Below are 19930 nucleotides of genomic sequence, written 5' to 3'. Positions count from 1 at the left end.
CTACATGCCAGATATCAGGCACTGGACTAGGAATACATGGAAAGGAGCCTTCCAGCCTTTACAAGACTCTTTGTGATGGGTGCGGTGTACAAGTCAATAGCCCACCAGGGCCCTGAGTGATGAGTAAGTGCTATTGAAAACAATAGGATGATCTTAGACCTAACTGCTAGAAGGAAGGAATTGGGTGGAAGCTAAGAGGCTGAGGAGAAGCTCAACATAAGGGCCCTTTGTCCACACTTGTCCTTCTTCAGGGATTCCCCTCTTCCCACATCCATACCCATGTATCCTCACTCTACCTCTTGCTCATTTTTTAGGCCTCAAGTGAAATGTACTTCTCTGGTGCCCTGACTAGACAACGTCCTCCTAGTAGGTGATCCTGCAGCTCTTGACACTTGTCTTATGGAGTGCTCACCACATGCACAGTTGGGTCAGCTTCATCAACCCCCTGAGCTGCAAGCATCTGGAAGCAGACACTGACCTTTCTGTTCATGGATAGAGTTGCCACACCCAGCACAGGGTCCAGCCCATCATGTTCCCTAATATTTGTTCAACTGATGAATAATCAACCTGAAAAATAATCTGACTTTTCTTCAGTTAATGAGAAACCCATTCATTTTCTATTTGCAACGTGAGGCTAGATTGTGACTACTCTCTCTAGATACCAGTGGGGAGTACCTGGAAGGAACAGGATATGATTTAGAATTTATTATTGTCTGCTATATTAAAGCTTGGGGATTGAGAAACTGTCCTCTGCAGAATGACCATGAGTCTGATGCTCCTCAAAAAAAAGAGATACCTTGGGGCTGGGATTGTGGCTTAGTGGTAGAGCGCTCACCTAGCACGGTCAGGACCCGGGTTCGATCCTCAGCACCACATAAAAATAAAAAATAAAGGCATTGTGTTGTGTCCATCTACACCTAAAAATATGTATGTATGTATGTGTGTGTGTATATATATATATATATATATATATATATATATATATATATATAGAGAGAGAGAGAGAGAGAGAGAGAGATGTGAGAGAGAGAAAGAGAGAGATGTGAGAGAGAGAGAGAGAGAGAGAGAGAGAGAGAGAGATATCTTGACAAACAGGTTTTCTTAAGTTATAGATTTCACAGAGTCTGCAAGTTTCTCAGGGAACTGTACAGTGTCCCAACACAGATTGTGTCTGAAGAGTTTCTAATAACATTTTGCAGCCAGGAAAGGGATTAAGTTAAATGGTAACTTTGATGCACCATTTCTCCCAATTCTCCTGAGACCCTGGAAAGTGGGAGGGGCTAGAAGGGAGCAGCTGAGCAAAGCTGGCTAATGAAGGTTGGCTCCTTCCTCTAATTTCTTTGTTATACTGTGTGACAAATTTGTTTTTGTTTTTTTTAAACAGTAGGAGAATGGAGGATGTAAAGAGGCATTTGTAGCATAGTAGTCTCCCCTTATCCACAGAGAACACATTCCAAGATCCCAAGTGGATGCTTGAAACTTCAGATAGTACCAAACTCAATCTATACCATGTTTCTTCCTACACACTGTTTGCTTTATAAATTAGGCATAGTAAGAGATTAACAACAATAATTCATAATAACATAGAACAATGGTTACAAAATGCTATAATAAATGTTATCCAAAACTTATGAACTGTTTATTCTTGAATTTTCTATCTAAACTATCCAGACTGTAGCTAACCATGGGTATTTGAAACTGCAAAATGAGAAGCCACAAATAAGGGACATGATGGTAAAGGTTGCCCGAGTTTGAATCCAGCTCTATCACCTCTTGGCTTTATGACTTCAGAGAAAATGCTGCCTGTCTGTAGGCCTCAGGTGCTTTATTTGTGATAGAGGTAATAGTATCCAACTTAACAGTGTCGAGATGTTTAAAAACCTGAGAATTATTATAAGTATACATTTTAATGCTAATATTTTAACTAATTAACATTAAACATGTGACCTCTAAGCTCTAATTTGTCTCATTAAGGCTGGCATCAATGGAGAGGGCTCGCAGAAGACTAGACTTAAGGCCTAGCTTTTCTCTACTTGCTGCCCTTGAACTCCAGCAAAGCATTGTGCACCTTTACCACGATTTTTCCGGAGAGAAGGATTCCAGTTCTTTCAATAGCCTTTGCTGAGCTCTTCCCTCTAAGGTTAGGGTGGAATTTCATTGTACTTTATTCTCTGAGAGGAGTGGAGCAGCTGTAAGCCAAGATTCAAACAAACAAAAACTGCCTATAATCACTTTCCCAAGGACTGGTTTTGTACCCAGTGGTTGTCTCCTCAGCCAACAGGTCCATGATCCAAGGGACCCTATTATTTAGAGTCTTTCACTGTAAGTGAAAGAGTATGTAGGATCTTACCCATTTGCTGCAGCTTAATTTGACCACAAAAGCATCAGTACTGGATTCTCGGAGAAGCAGCAGTTTCAGGAGCTCTGTGTTAGAGCTCAGTGTGAACATTCACATTGTTTTAAAGCTGCACATTAAACTGCAACACCTGAAAGAAGCTGTTTCCGGAAACCCAGAGGTGCCCTGAAATTTGTGGAATGGTTCTTTACCCAAGTGTAAAGAAGGAACAGTTTTATTCCTTCAATTCTCCATTTTCTGCATGTAACATCAACCTGGGCAGAGTTTTCTAAACTAGATGCTTGGAGTAAATCTTTTGCAGATCTTATTCCTACTTTGACACATGAAACGAATAACATTTTTTTTTCAAATGTTGGCTATTCTCATGGATAGACTCGTAATGTCCAGGAGAGTGCTTGGCAAAATTATTTTTATTTCATTTAACTCTTATAGGGGATTACCGCTTATGGATCAGCAATTTGCTAATGATCTAAATATTCTAAAGCAACAACCAGTTTTCCACCTGGTGTGTGCATCAGACACTTCTTGGGAGCCATCTCAGTGCCGTTGGGCATTTCCTGTCCCTTATTCTAACCACTGATGCTGCCTCTCAGCAGCTTCCTGTGGGTACAACTTGCCAGCACTTTGCCTGGTGCCCTTGCCTCCCACCGCTTCTAGAGCTTCCAGATTTTCCCCAGGAGCTTCTCTGAGCCCTATGAGGCCTTCTCATTGCCCATTCCAGAAGTAGGGGGGAGTAAGTTTTAGAAGTGAACCTTCGAGCAATAAAGGATATGCTCCTGGATAACTGTTTTCTCTCTTCTTCCAGACAATCCTGAAACATCTTCCATACAATGCTTCAAACAGCCAGGAAAGAGCCAGAAACCATTCTCCAGGAGCTGTGGCCAACTTCATAACTCATCCTTGTATTGGTTTTCCATCCTTCTGTGCTTCATCCTTCTTGTCTCTTGTTCCTACTTGCTGGCTCACGCATCCTGATAAATATTTGCACTCAAGCCGTTGTCTGCTGACTTGGGTGGGGTGGGAAGGTCAGGCTAAGTCCAAGTCATTTTTGACTATTTTCTTTTTTAAACAAAGGAAGTTGTAGGGTCTACCCCATTTTTATATCCCCTTGCTTCAGTCAGTTTTCCAAATACAAAAGAGTTCCCTCTTTGCTGTGTGAGTCTCCATGACAAAACACCTGAGATAATTAACTTATAGGGAAGAAAGGCTTATTTTGGCTCATGGTTTTGGAGGTCCCAATGTATGATCAGATGGACACATTGCTTTTGGGCATGTGGTGAGGCAGCACACATGTGGCAGGAGAGGCAGCAAAGTAAAACACTGTTCACCTCATGACCAGGAAAGAAAAGAGAGAAAGAGGAAAAGACTGGGGTCCCACAATACCCTTCAAGGGCATGTCCCCAGTGACCTAAGGACCCCCCAATCGGCCCTGCCTCTTAAAAGTTCTACCACCTCTTAAAAGCACCATGCAGGCTGCATCATGTGGTTCTGTGTCTCCTTGCTTTGGATATGGTGGATCTTAGAGTGGTGAATCATGATGTCCACTTCAATCTCAGTGGGACCCTAATCGAGTTTGCAGTGTGGATCAGGTCAGAAACTTTGGCCCTGGACTTTTGGTCTACTAACTTTATCTTAGTGTCTGAGACACTATAGATCCCTCTGTTTATTTTTCCAAGTCAGATTTTTAACTTCCTCCAAAGATTTGTTTGTTCATTTTATCCTACTTTACTTATGTATTTGAAGGGTACAAACAAGCAAAGATTGGTGTAAGGCCTAAAAATTTTTAATAACACATAAGTGGGTATGTCTTTTGAAAAAAATCATAGCTCAAATGTCCCAAAGTCATATTTAGACTTTTACCATGTGACAACGCTTTAAAAGTTATTAGAAAATTATATTTTTAAGCAACAGTATAAAAACTTTTTTACTTTCATTTTGTAGACCATTTGTTGAATTTATTTAATAAGTAGCAATAATTTGTTGAATTTATCTAATAACTAGAAATCCTCTGAATTTATATCTGCTTGTGGATTCTCTTGATATTAAAGAGGTAGGCAAGAAGTGGAGAAAATAAAAATTAAAACAAAAAAATATAGCCTGCCTGACTCTGCAGTTTGTAGACTGATAACTTCATCTCTCTCTATTTTTATCTAAAATATAAGAAGGTTAGTTTTTACTGTGAGCATGTATGAATAGGTAACAACAAATCCCTTCATTATGTACAACTACAATGCACCAATAAAAAAAATGTGGAAGGAAAAGAAAGAAGGTTGGTTTTTAATTGGTGTCAATAATGAACCATATTATCAGGATTTGGCATTTGTGGGAAACACATGAATCTTTAAAGGGTAATCATGTATGCACTATTAACAATAGTGAACTTTTAAAATATAGTAATAAAAGATACATCCAAAACAATAGCTAGACAATTCCAGCTTGAGTTTAAACTGGTAATTATTATGGTCACAAAACTGGCACAGACCCACAAGGGTTGATTAATGGAAGAGTCTTCAGAGCATGTGAAAGGAAGAGTGCGTCATGAGCTAAAATAAACCTTTTCTCTCTACAAGTTAATTATCTCAGGTATTCTGTAAGAGTAACAGGAAGCTAACTAACACACCTCCACAAACTGTTTCATACATATAACTGGATGGAGACTCACACAGAGAAGGGTAAACTCTATTTCATTTGGAAGACTGATTGAAATGAGAGGGGTTGAAGTTAGCTTAGACACTATAGATCCCTCTGTTTTTTTTAAAAAAAATAGTTAAAGTGACTTAGACTTAGTTTGATTTTCCCACCTCACCCCAGAGAACAGATCCTATCTACAAGAAACTGGACTGAGGAACAGCATAAAATCTACCTGGTACCTTGACCACCGTCCCTTCCCAGTGAACTCATCTCCGGGACCTGAGGAAAGTGGCACCTTCCACACTCTGTAAGGATGGTGGGGGCTGAGGTAAGGGTCAGGGTCTCCTAGAGAGTTTGTTTTGGGAATACTGGGAACTGAGCAGTGCTGTGTATGTGCCCTTCCCCCAAGTGGTGTAATAGCCAGAGGATCAAGAAGGGTATATAGAGCAAAACTAAGAGCTATGGCCAGGAGCTCAGCCATGTCACCCTCTGGTAGACCCTAGAGATAGTAGAAAGAGGGTAAGAATTTCAAGGAAGAGAGATCTATATTAAGCAGGTAAAATCAAGAGCCAAATGTGTTGGATCATCCCAATCTCTCAGTATAAGAGAATTTATTCCTCTAACTGCTGGTAAGGCTGCCGAAAGACTGCCTTCAGCTGTTAGTCCTCTTTGGCAATTGTCTCTGGTGAGGAAATTTTCTTAATCCAGGCAGTGGTCTAGGACATGCCTGGACATCACATCCAAAGTAAAAGATAAATTTTGGAACCTTGCTCTTCTCACCACAAATACAGAAACAAAATTTGATTGGTGCATTTATGTTCTGAAAATAGCATATTCTACACCTGGGAATATTGCTTCAACCTGGATATCATTGAGAGTCTAATGACTTTAAGAGTGGAACAAACATTACATGTATGATGGCATGCTACATCGTGTACAACCAGAGAAGTGAAAAGTTGTGCTGCAATTGTATACAATGAATCAAAATGCATTCTGCTCCCATATATACCTAATTAAAATAAATAAATAAATAAATTTAATAAAAAAAAAGAGTGAACCAGAAAAATAATGGATCCTGCTATAGTAGCAATGCCACTTGGGCCACACGACCCTACAGACCTTCTGGTATTGGATGTATCCGTGGTGGGAAAAGATGCCATGTTGAATTTTTGGCAAGCCCCAATGAGAAAATCACAATGCAGACACCTCAACTTCCGGAGCAAGGCTACACTATCTCAACAGAGAATTCTACTACTCTAAGCAATAGCTCTGACATGCTACAGGGACCTAGTAGAGATAGAGTACCTAACCACAGGACACCCAGTGACCATGTGTCCAAAGCAACCCATAATGAGCTGAGTTTTATCACAACCACTGTGTCACAGGATTGGACTGGGCCATGGAATAATCCATTGTAAAACAGTGCCAGAATATCTGAGATTATGCCCAACAAGGCCAGGGGTCACAATCAATCTGCACAAAAGCTCCCTGTCACTCAGTGTCACTACACCAGCATCACCCTGTCAGCTCACTCTGATGGCCACATGCAAAATCTTTGATGATCAGCTGATTAATAAGAGCTCAAGCTTGCTTCATGGATGGACCACCCAGGAAATAGGTATAAACTAAAATGCATGGTAACTGAATCTTAGCCCCATTCAAAGCTGATCTTGAAAGACAGAGGACAGGGAAAGTTTCAGCTTCATTTGGTCCCTGGTCATCTACTTTGCATTAGAGAGAAGCCTCCAGGGGTTATAACATATACAGACTCCTGGGTAGGAACCAATGGCGTGACCAGATGGGCAAGGACCTCGAAGGGAAAAGTTTGGCAGAAAGCAGTCAGAAAGTCTGGAGTAGGAACACGTGCATGGACCTGTGGAAGTGGGTACAAAGCAGGAGGGTTTTTGTATCTCCCATTAACAACCACAAGAGAGGAACTAAACATGCAGGTAGACAAAAAGACTAGCCAATTGATGGCAGCCAGCTTCTGTCATCAGTCACTCCAGTGTGGGCACAACAGCACATGAATACAATTGCCATGGTGGCAGGGACAGGGAATCTGCATGTCCCCCACCCCAGCATGGCCTCCTTCTAAACAAAGCTCTTCTAGCAACTGCTACTGACCAATGTCTTGATTTCTAGCAACAATGATATTGAGTCCCCCAAATAACGCCATCCCTCAAAGACACCAACCGAATACACTGGCAAATACCTCATTGGCCATCTTCCAGTTCATTTTAACCTGAATGGACACATATTCTGAGTAAAAGTTTTATATTTCCTGCCCTTAGCACTTTTGCCAGAATCACTATCCAAGGGCTTCTAATGTGCTAAATGCGCTTTCGTGGGATCCATATACCATCACATTGGGGCAAGAAACACACTTTTCAGCAATGAGGTGAATGGAAGGGGTACATGACAGTGGACTCCACTGGTTCTATAGCATGCCATACCACCCAGCAGCTGCCAGCCAGAGAGAATGCATTAGATAATGCATTAGAGAGTTTCTAGCACAGCTAAAAACTTAGCTGATCGGCCATCTCAAAGGTGATTTTCTGTATGTGTCCAGGAGGCAGGGTGCAGCTTAAGTTGATTTTTGTATGGTTCTGTGTTCATAATGGGCAGAATACACAAATCTAGAACCAAGAAGTGAGTGTAAACAAGTGGCTCTGCCAACCATCACTCCTTGTGACCCACCAGAAAATCCTCAAAACATTGAGTTTCATGGGTTTTAAGGTCCCAATTGGTAAGTGGGAGGTACTTCAGACAGGGAACACTTCTTCCACACTTTACAGGAAGCCTCAGTAGAGGCACTCTGCCTGATAAAATAGCAAGAAATCTTATGAAAACAGAAATTAAAGTGTGTAATGGCTGAAATAGTATTACTATCTGTGGTAATATTTGTTATAGGGAGAATAACTGTAAAGAGCTCACTTACTAAAACAGACAGGTAATGTGGAACTTACATGAAATGTTCATAACTTGTAGCACATTTTAACTCTGTGGAACTAAGCTTCTATTTAAATCAACTTTCTTTCTTACTATTTCTTTTATATTTCCTTACACTGAAAGGAAACTTTTGGGCATGTGACAATTAACTTCATTAACACCTATGTGGTAATTTATGTTTTATCCTGATTGTTACTCATTCTACAGCCTACCATGTCCCACCGCTGCTGACAAAGTTGGAACACGACAGTCCCCAACAGAATCATATAAACTAGTTCTCCCATACAACAGTCCATGGGAGGTCTTTTAACACCTAATTCTCAGTCCCCATCAGGAAAGCTGAAGTAAAAACCCCCAGTAAAGGCAGATTCCCACATCCTCCCCACCTCTCCCTGTCTCCTTCCTCCCTTCACTCAAACAGTTGAGAGCCAGAAACCTCCAGCTTCCTTCAGCCTCCCATCAGCACCCCTGAGCTCTCGGGACTGGTTAGTAAGGAATCCCTCCTGTTTTATGCATTTTTATGTTTTATTTACTCATGAGTCTCCCCTGAAAAACACTTAGGCCCTCGTAGAGAGGGGATATACTGGTAGGAGTGGATACATCAGACGGAAACCCAACAGCATGTGCCAAGGTTCTTCAGTGGATGCAGCCAGGGAACCACTGAGTCACGAGCTAATGACACTGTGGGAGTCTCACTTCCTGAGAAATAGGAACCTGAGAAATCGGAGTACCTGTTCATAAGTCAGATATTTGGACATCAGGTAGGACAGGGTTAAAGCTTATGGCCACTCAAAAGGCAGAGATCTCAAAAGCAAGTTAGAAAGAAACTAATGATAGAAATCAAAACAGTACCAAAGTCTAATTCCTCCCTCTTTCCAATCATTTGTTCTTCTCTTTTCATTACGGTTTGTAGATGACTTATCCCCAAAAGCTCCTGCACTAATGCAGGACTCTTCAGAGATGAAATGATTAGATCATTATGTCTGTGACCACCTCAGTCTGCCTAATTTGAATGCACTGAGTGGAAACTGTAGGCAGGTGGGGAACGGCCAGAGGAGGTGGACCACCAGGTTTGTGTTCTAGAAGGGTTCATCTACCCTGCAAACCCCTTCTCCCTTTCCTCTTTCTTCTCACTCTCTGCTTCCTGAGTCTGCCTGAACTGAGAGGCCTCCTCGGCAGGGCACTTCTGTGATGATGTTCTGCCTCACCTTGGGCTCAGATGCATCTGTGGCCTGAGACCTCTGAAACAGTGAGCCTAAAATAACCTTTTCCTCTAAGTTGTTCTTGCAGCTATTTTGGTCACAGTGACATACAAGTTGACTGATACACTTTTTCAAAAGCAGTTTCTAATAAAATTCCCAACACTAACATGTTAGGGTGTGCTTCTCAGGGAACAGAACATGTGACCATCCCACTAATACCTGATGGCCCCAGTCCTCTGTGTGTACTCTCTCCAGAGGTCTCCTCTGAATAACCTAATCCCAAGTATAAGGACATGGGTTTCACACACGTCACGTGCCCATTCTTTCACAGAACCATTTCTACTACCCCTTCCTCCTGGCAGCCCACTCCAGCTTATATGTTAAATATTCTAATTTGTTTCTGTCTTGTCCCTTTATGCTTTGACTACTGCTAGTATTAGAAGACTAAAAGGGAATTATATGATGACCATTATTAAAGCCTCTCATACAAGTCCATAGGACACACAGATTGTTCCCTGACTTCTCCAAAGATGCTCTTTGACAAACCTCCAGGGCAGAAATAAGAAAGCCAACCTGAGGTCCACCATGTCTTCCTCATTGATCTCTAATATTCAGCTAGTGAAGAGTCATCAGATCTGTGGACACGGACACTCCCAGGTCTGCTCAGGTTGAATTCTCTGAATAGTTCAAAACTCTTTGCCAATCGTATTAGAGACTGTGCTGGCAGAGTGTTGGAGGGTATGTTTACCTTTTTATTCTTTTTCATTTCTTCTCTCTTGATGGTCATGGAATAATTGAAAATCGCCTGCTAAAATAATAGAGAAATAAGAAGGCCTCAGCAGTACTGAGGTCAAAAATAAATATTTGGAGATGACATTGAAAAAAAAAGAAGGAAAGTACAGTTAAAAGGTTAGTAAGAAAAAAAAATCACTGCATAAAGCTTCCACTTCCATTTTTTAAAAGGTAGTGTTTCTATGTGACAGTGTTGCAAGGAAACAGGACAAATGTGAGATGCCTCAAGTATATATAAAACAAGAATAAAAAGAGTGTGTCTAAGTATAGCATGCATATTGGTTGTGTGAAGAATGTGAGTTAGGTAAAGATAAACAGCCATGCATTTACAACATCACTTTTGCCTATGTCACTTTTAAGCCATTTCTGCTAGTGCTAATAGGGACCAGAGAAAATGTGTGCTTAGAGACAAGAGTTGTGAAGTATCTAAGCATCTCATTACTTCAGTTACATGAAAATAACAATCAATATGTAGGATAGTGACTGAAATTCTGAATTATAGTATTTGGGGACCACTTAATAAAATCACTGAAGCACAACTTGAGACACTGGAGTAAAGATTAAAAAAATTGCATCATAAAGCTTTTTATTTATTTATTTTTTTGAATTTGCAACTCCAACCTTAAAAGGAAAATGATTGCTATTTCTTTGAATGTGAATCCTCAACCAGTAACTAAGAAAATTCTGTGTAATTAAGGGGAGATTATGTGAATCTGTGGAGTTGAGTCTGCACAAGAGGGCTGAAACAGGCTACGTGCTGGCTTGGATCGACTGGCTCAGTCCTACATCACCCTCTCCTGACTCTCCCTTCCCATTTCTGGCAACTTTCTAACTTCTTTCACAGCTCTTCACCTACTCACTCTCTACATATTTAAGGTCACCTCTTGATGTATAGGTTCTCACTGGGTCATCTCATCCCATTCTCAAAGGTCTGATGACAACATGCCCAAATCTGTACCTCTGTTCTGACCTCTCTTCTGAAGCATACAATTCAGATATTCAACTGCCTACTGAGCACATCTAATGGAAAGGCCCATGTGCAATTCAAGTTAAACATGAACAAAACCAAACTGATTTCTGATCTCCTTTTCAACCCACCTCCAAACTGGCTATCATTCACACAGGCCTACCTCAGTGAGTGACATTGAACAACCCACTTGTAGCTGCACCATTTTCCCTCCAGCCTTTCTGTTCTCGGTATAAAAGCTAAGCCTTTTTTCCTAGCAACTGTTTCCAGCTCTCCTTGGGCCATGGAAGCCTTTCTAACAGTTTACTTTCTTTGCAAATCTTTTTTATTTTTTGGTCAGTCTGAACCGTCTGATATACAAACCCCCTACAATAACATCCTTGATGTTTTTTACATTACCATAAATAAAGGCCACAACACAAGATATGAATTTTAATACCCTTTATTAATATGCCTAATTGTTTTCTGAAAACCCTCTGACATAATCTGCTAGGTCCCTGCAAGCATCCCTGGGCTTCTTGGCTTGTAATCAGTTTTCTCACTGCCCACAGTATTTCTGTGCTTATTCTGCCTTTAAACTCCATAAATTACAGTTTAAACCTTAAGTTTCCACCTCTATAGTGTCATGCTAAGGTACATACTCAATTATCCGCACCTTCTGTGGCATACGTAATGTCATACTATATTGTACCCATTTGTTTTATAGAACCTTTAACATTACAATAATTTATATGTATCTCTTTCTAACTCATTTATCAGAAATGCTAGACCATGTCAAATTCATATTTGCATCTTTTATGTTCAGCCTATTTTCTTGCTTATATGACATGTTTTTTGTGTGCATTGAATACCTAAATTTACTTTTTTTTTTACAGATGTTGATGAATCTTCATTTTGTTCATTTATTTATATGTGGTGCTGATAATTTAACCCAGTGACTCACATATGCTAGGTTACTTTCTAACATTGAAATAATAAAGACATTTTGAAACTAATATTTTGGTTGACATCATATTGCCCCTCTAAAATACTCCCCTGCTATTTTTAAATTTCAAGATCTATTCTGAATACCTTTCATATCAGACTCTTGCTCTGCAAACTTTTGGATGTCCCAGCCAATTTCAATTTTTCATTATCAGCCAGTTCATTTACCTTCTCTTTCTATGCTGTCTTCAGTATCCTTGGTCCCTCAACTGCTCTGCTAGAACATATTAAGTTCCCATCCCTCATGACATGATGCTTCCAAACCTATTCCAAATGCAGTTTACTATTTGTGATGCTAAACTAAAGAAAAGAAACTTTAATTCCTTCATAATTACATTCATTACATAAACATATTCTTTGATAAATACACATTTTGAGTTAATTGTTTTTTGAAACTTTAAAAGCCTGAAAAATTGTATTTTATAATCTGTAAAATGAAATTTGTTTTGACATAGTATTTCACTCCTGATTGTAAGCTTATTCTAAAACTTTATATCCCTTGATATAAATTACATCATTTTCAGTGTTGATGTGTACATTCATATTTAATGTCTTTGATTTCACATAATTAAAGGAACTTTTCTTTGTTTGCTATCATATTTTTCCTGTAATGAAACTGGCTTATTTCATAGACCTCTTTCAAGTTTGGCATTACTCAATTTCATGTAATTCATATCAGTCACAATTCTGAAAATTAAAATTTAAATATCTAGCAGAAATAATGTGGTATTCCAAATAAGAATTAAATTATTAAATTGTAAAGAGTTTAAGGATAAAGTACTTCATAATGTTCTATTTTGTGTTTAGTGATGAGCATGCAAGTATATTGTTATTTATTAAACTATTTTGTATATGCCTTTTAATAATACATCTCTCTAAATACATTTATCTAGAAACACCACCTAAATTTTGTACAAATGTTTAACAGCTTATGAAAAAAAATATTTCAAAATGCATAAGATACCATTTGATCATAAGAATATTAAAATAATGCACAACTCAAAACTATAACCATTCTTGTATGAATAGGAATATGACAAATTAATAGCATTAAGATTATCAAGCTATAAAGTCTTATATTGCAGTATTATTCAAATGTAAATAAATATAAAACATTAATTTGTATAAAATATGCAAGCATTTCTAACTAGAACCAATGAATGTCTTGAACTCATTGCCTCATTTTAAATCATTATACAATCATGTATGAATATATGCAAAATTTGAGTTTTTAAATTACCTTTTAATGGAAAGAGTAGCTATAACATCTTCATATTTATTTTTTATTTATTTATTTTTTGTTCTTCAATCTGTTTATGTTTAAAGGAGAGCAGAATGCATTTGAAAAAAATTCTACCTCAGGGAAGGCAGTTTCAACTTTGTAAGAACATCAGAAAAGGTTAATGTGGTACTGTGTGGTCAATTAAACCAAAACTCCCAATATTCCACTTCTTAATTAAAGGAATGTTCTAAATAGGACATTCATCTTATCTTCTCTTCAGCAATACCCAATTGGCCTGGTTTGTCAGCCTAATGGTTAGATAATAGATCTCTATGATCCTGCTCTCTGGGTGCCTTCATGGTCAAGGAAAATTCATTTTTCTCCTGAAACCAGTGTCCTTACTTTGAAATCAAATGTCTGTACATCCCACTAACTCACACAGAAGTGGAACACATTGAGAGGGCAGGTGGACACTCATAAATGCATCTACTGAAAACTAGCTGGAAACTTCTTGAAGGCACAGTTGTGTGATTCATCTCTGGCACTTCATCAATAGATATAACTATTAAAATATTTATTTTAACTCAACCAATTGATGATAGAGCTAACTGGTTTGCTCCAGCATACAAATACACACACACACAAACACACACACACACACACACACACACACACACACACACACACACCATCTTATTTTAGACTCCTAACGTTTAGGTTGCATACAGGTGATGACATGCCTTGGTTTATTCCTGTCGTGATGCTATTATAGTTTGGGTCTGGAATATCCCCCAAAGGCTCAGATATCAAAATCTTGGTCCCCAGTGCAGAAATGTTCAGAGATGAGACATTTGGGAAGTGATTGGATAACAAGAGTCTAACTTCATCGTCTCCATTGATGGAATCATAACTGAATGGATTGTTGGGAGGTGGTAGAAACTGTAGGAGATGGAAACTAGTTGAGAGACCAGATCTTTGGAATTGTGCCCTGTCCCAGGATCTCTTTAAAATAAACCTTTCATCCTTTATGTTGATTTTCCCAGGTATTTTGTCACAGTGATAAAAAGCTGACTAATAAATATGCCATAATTATTTTTAGAGGTGGCCTTATTTAAAGAGTGTGATAAGAAGAATAATAAGCCCCAAAATGCCTAATTCCTAGACATATATTCCATGAACACATTATGTTACATGGGAAGGGAATTTTGCAGATATGATTCAGAATATGAATCTTGAGATGTCAGAGTATCCTGGATTAACTTGGACCCAGTCTAGTTCCATGAGTCCTTAAAAGCAGAGAGTTGTTCCTATGAAGGTCAGGGGGATATGACAAGATGGAAAGGGGGAAACATTTCAAGCACAGTATGGTCAACTTCTGTTGGCCGGTTTTCAAGATGGAGGACAAGGACCAAGGTCAAAGAATGTATGTAGCTGGGAACAGCCTTCTGCTCACAGCCACAGAGGACTAAATCCTACCAATAACGCAAATGAGCAAGGAAATGAATCCTCCCTTAGGACCTCCAAACAGGAAAACACACCCTTACAGCACGTTGGATTTTAGCCTGGTGAAATTTTACAAAATCACAAAACTATGAAGTAATAAATTCATTTCAGATGTCAAATTGGTGGTGATTTATTCTAGCAGCAGGAGAAAACTGATACAGATATTTTAATATGGTCACTCCAGTTGGGAAGCTACATCAGGGCCAGAGAACAGGATACCTGCAGAGGGGAAGCCAAGATCATAAAGTCCCTTCAATTTAAGAGTCAGAAGAATGCAGAGTGTACAGAAAGGCAGCCTCTCCTCCTCTTTAGCATCTTTCTTGATTCCCTTAAGGTCTTGGAGAATGGGAGCATATGGTGTTGGGGAGATGGCTTTCTCGCTTTCTGGCCATCTTTACATTGTCCTCAAAGTATTCCTCATCTCCATCCAAGTCATAATTGAACCACAGTTCTCCAGAGTGGTTCCCAGACCCCAGTGTCTAGGAGGAATCTCCCCCAGGCTTCATCAAAAATTCTAGGGGTGGAACCCCAAACTCCACACTCTTACATAAATCCTACAGGTGATCCAGATGTCTGCTAATGTTTGAGAAATAGTGACCTCACACAGCCTCTCTGGTCACTTTCTAAATTTTCTTCTTAGCTTCTCTAAAGTTTTCTTTAATTCCTGAGATGCCTCCAGGAATTAAACAGAGGCTGTTCTTACTAGGTTGCTGCCCCTCAACCTAATTTATTTTAGGGTATTGTGTATGAATGAGTTCTCACTATATCCAATAAGGTTCTTAATATGTCAAGTGCCCAATCAATGGAAAATAATTAAAATTGATGGTACAGTAAGAACATGTTTAATGAGTGGGAGTTCAAAAGAGGAGAAAAAGAATTCAATCTATTTGGTTTCAAATCTATTTTGTTTGCTGTCTACTTTTGAGCAAATTCATTTGCTTGCTAGCAGCAAAATATTGTCATGAAATATATTTTGAAAACATGGATTCTTAGGCCTTTTCCCTGCATATTTACATAGTTATATCCAACACTTATTTATTTTCCTAAGAGAGGTCCTTTCTCACTTTCGTCTAGAACTTCAGTAGTGTCCCAGGAAGCTAGGAGCATGCTTTTGAAATTAATCATCTAATCATCTAAATGATTGAAGGCTAATAACAGAATTAGGAAATTTAGCAATTGAAACTAATTTTTAGAAAATATAGCTTGCTATCTTTTTTGAGATTAGTTCTGTCAGACAAATGTTAATGGGTAAAAAAAATCACTCACTGTACATAATTAAAATATTTGGGAGAGAATGGCTGCAAATAGGACCTATAAAATGTTAGATTTTAAGTGCAGCTGAATCCTGTGGCTTGCTTGTTTGTTGAATGTTCTTTAGATTGAGATATTATTTATACAATGCTGTTTTAAAGCATTAATTCACGGTGGGATATATTTGATTATCTTAATTCTTATGGCTAATCAATGTTCCTTGTTATTCTAGAAAAAGTAGATGAAACTTAAAAGAATGACAATTACAAGCAAATAAAAATTATAGGAAAGTGTTTTGCACTGAAATCCACTTCAAAGCTCCTACCCCTTGGAAAATGAAAGGAATGGGGGTTCTTAGTGTATATTTGTGGAACTAGTTAATTTGGACTTCTCATGTACTCATGAGAAATTCTAAAGTAAGAACTGAGGTAACACTTTGTGCTACCTAAAATCATACTTAAGACAGTGAGGGGAAACTACAACTTGTTGTTGACTTTTGTTTTACTCATGTCTGAAAGTTTTCTGTATATTCAGTCATTTTATAATAGCATTAGTCATTGAAGTACCTTAGTTATTTCTTTTTTTTCCCCTGTAGTTCATAGATTTGTCTAAAAAAGTACATAGATGGGTATATGAAAAAATGTCATTCACTGCTGGAAAGTATTCTATAAAGACTTTCTGCTGCTTCTCACTAGTGAAGAGAAACCAGTTTGCTGTTTAATTCTCTAAGATGCTAGATAGGCATTACCTGAGGAGGAGTGATATCGAGTGGAAATGCTGAAGGACAAATAAACAGAATGTCTCTTTTGACTCAGTTTCCACACATGAAAAATAAGAGATTTGCTCTTGGACTGTGTTGAAGAGCCTTCCATCTTTTCGGCCTATGCCTCTACTTCTTTGACCACATTAATTAAAGATGTTCCTACTATGTTCCCTGACACCTAGATTCTTCAGAGCTCTTCTCCCTCATACCACACTCTCAGAGTGTTTGTGATCCTGTCTACCAGTTTGACCCTACGCCTCTTAGGGGACTCTTGAGTGACCTTAAGCCATAAATGGATAACAGTGCTGCTGACTCCCATATAGAATATCAAAAAAGTCTTTTTTATTTTTATCTCTAGAAGCTTCTTTTGAGAATATTTTCAGAAAAAAAAACACTATGGCTTCCTTGGGAGTTGGTATTATAGATGAGAAAATTTTTAGAATATAAAAATTGCAGAAGATACATTGTATAGAAACAGGATGGAAGAGAAAATTTTGAGGGAACAGTTCTGCTGCATCTCAACTTGAGTTCTGAATGCATTTTATATGGGACTTGTTACATTTGCTGCTTACAGAACCAAGTATGTTTCTCTAAAGCCAAAAGAAACATCATGATAGATTTTCCTTTAAAAAAAAAAACAGATGTTGGCAAAACTTAGAAATATTTACTTCTCTTCTTACACATTCTCAAAGCTATGAGCAAAAGAAACTTGAATTCAAGTAAATCTGTGCCATACCTTTCCTTAGGAACAAAAATCCACTTTGGGGGCACATGCAGAGCTTGGCTTCTGCGGCCCTGTGTTCTGGGGAGAAAATTGAGCCAGAAACCTAACTTGAGGGGCAGCCCTACCCCTCTAGCCGAGTTCCTGTCGCTTTCCCCCCTCCAGGCACTACCTTTCTCGTGGGGCTCAGTGCGTTCAAGCGCCCAGTGGTCTGAGCCGCCAGTGGGATGGTCGCCGAGGCCCAAGCGCTCAGGGTGAAGGAAACTGGGGCACCTTGAAGGACCCTTCACCCCACCACCACCACCTCCAAGCAAAAAGCCTGGAGTGTTTAGCAGGCTGGTCAAGTTGGGACGTGTTCCCAGACTGAGACTGTCGTTGGAGGAGCTAAGTCCTGACTATCTACAGCTGAGGCCATTTAAACCACTCCTTTTCCTGATTGAAGATAGACACCGTGGTCACAGATATGTGGCACATTTTATGTACTGATCAGGCCATTGTGGAATACCAGCATATCTGTTTCTACTGATGGTGCTGTAAGCACCTCGCAGATTCCAGGAACAAGAGACCCTGGTTTGACCAAAGCCATTGCTTTTGAAGTTGTTAAAGTCTGTTGGTGCACACACACACACAAAAACCCACTTACACTATGAAAGAGAACCATCAGATGCCAGCGAACAGGTGTCACCTTGAAGGTGGGAGTGATCAGTAGGGCCTTATGCTAGAACTACAGGAAGGGAAGCCTTCATCTTCCTGTTTGGTTTCTAGACCATCTACCTCATCTAAAAGGAGAGCAATTAGTGAGACAGAAGAAAATTCAGATGAATTATCTGGTGAGTGACAAAAGCGCCACAAATCTGATAGTATTTCCCATTCCTTTGATGAAAGCCTGGCTCTGTGTGTCATAAGGGAAATATGTTGTGAAGGAAGCAGCAGCAGTGACTCCATCAAATCTGAATATTGAAGATGGTGTGAGTGAACATTCCCGTGATGGGTTGGATCAGGACTCAGTTTCAGATCAATTTAGTGTATAATTTGAAATTGAATCTCTTGATTCAGAGGATTATAGCCTTAGTGAAGAAGGCAAGAACTCTCAGATGAAGATGATGAGGTGTACTGAGTTACTGTGTATCAGGCAGGGAAAAGTGATACAGATTCATTTGAAGAAGATCCTGAAATGTCCTTAGCTGACTATTGGAAGTGTACTTCAAGCAATGAAATGAATCCTCCCTTTCCACCACAATGCAATAGATGTTGGACCCTTCGTGAGAACTGGCTTCCTGAAGATAAAGGGAAAGATAAAGGGGAAATTTCTGAGAAAGCCAAACTAGAAAGCTCAACACAGGCAGAATAGGGCTTGGATGTGCTGGAGTAAAAAACAAATAAAATAGAAAATAAAAAAACTACAGCAAATGATTCCAAAGAATCATGTATTGAGGAAAATGATAAGATCACACAAGCCTCCCAGTCACAAGAAAGTGAGGACTATTCTCAGCCATCAACTTCAAATAGCATTAGTTATCACAGTCAAGAAGATGGCAAAGAGTTTGAGAAGGAAGGAACACAAGACAAAGAAGAGGGTGCGGAAACTAGTTTCCTCCTTAATGTCATCGAACCTTGTGTGATTTGCCAAGGTTGACCTAAAGATGTTTATGGTAAATCAGGATACCTTATGTCATGCTTCACAGGTGCAAAGAAGCTAAAGAAAAGGGATAAGTCCTGTCCAGTATGCAGACAACCAACTCAAATGACTGTGTTAACTTATTTCAACTAGCTGCCTTGTCCTAAAAACAGGATTATATATTTCCAGTTATAACCCTAAATATTTTGACCCTATGGATTTTATTTTTACTGACATTTATAAGGGAAAGAAACTCAAACTGTCTTCCTCTAGATTTCTTTGTAATGTAATTTACCTACCTTGGCAGGAAAGTAGGTAATATGTATTCCCTTCTAGGAAAGTTTCCCTTCTGTTTATATTTTATAATTGGGTTTTAATACAATTTACATTGAATATATAGCTCATTTTTTACCCTCACCCCTAATTTTAAATAATTTCAACTCTCTTAAGTGAGAAGTACCTAATTTTCTTTTTTTTAACATAAGGCATTTAAGTGTAACTTACTTAGTACTTTTCATGTAAGGAGAAAAATATGTATAAGAAACATAATATTTATATTTTAGATACTCTGTGCTGGATGTGGTGATCCACACTGTAATCCCAGTAACTGAGACTGAGGCAGAAGGATTGAAAGTTCAAGGTCAGCCTCACCAATTTAGAAAGATCCTGTTTCAAAATTAAAAATAAAAAGGCTGGGGATATAGCTCAGTGGTTAAGTACCTGGGTTCAGCCCCTGGCACCAAAAACTAATTTTAGATACTCTGAAAGTTTCTGATCTTTTTCATAAGTTCTTTCATAAGTTGAGAGTTATATTTGGGCTATGTAAATAAAAATAAACTTATTCTACAGCCTCTGTTATATGTAGTAATGGGTAGGTAGTAATGAGGTCAGTAAAATATGGAATTGTCCTGAGAAAATTGTATTATTTTCTATAAGCTGAAAAGTGATTCTAAGACACTTTGAAATAACTT

The 19930-nt window shown here is 38.8% G+C and overlaps 1 pseudogene across 1 annotated transcript; it reads left to right on the top strand.

Annotated features, from left to right (window-relative positions):
* Nucleotides 1–14467: 14467 nt before the first annotated feature.
* Nucleotides 14468–19112, top strand: LOC308635087 (E3 ubiquitin-protein ligase Mdm2-like; annotated as a pseudogene). The gene is made up of 4 exons: nt 14468–14526; nt 17850–18033; nt 18305–18449; nt 18528–19112. The product of its transcript is annotated as an E3 ubiquitin-protein ligase Mdm2-like (transcript).
* Nucleotides 19113–19930: the final 818 nt, after the last annotated feature.

The sequence above is a fragment of the Spermophilus citellus genome (assembly GCF_964194105.1).
Source record: "Spermophilus citellus genome assembly, chromosome: 16".
NCBI lineage: Eukaryota > Metazoa > Chordata > Mammalia > Rodentia > Sciuridae > Spermophilus > Spermophilus citellus.
The sequence above is the reverse complement of the archived record's forward strand: the minus strand, read 5'-3'. Positions and strand labels throughout refer to the sequence as shown.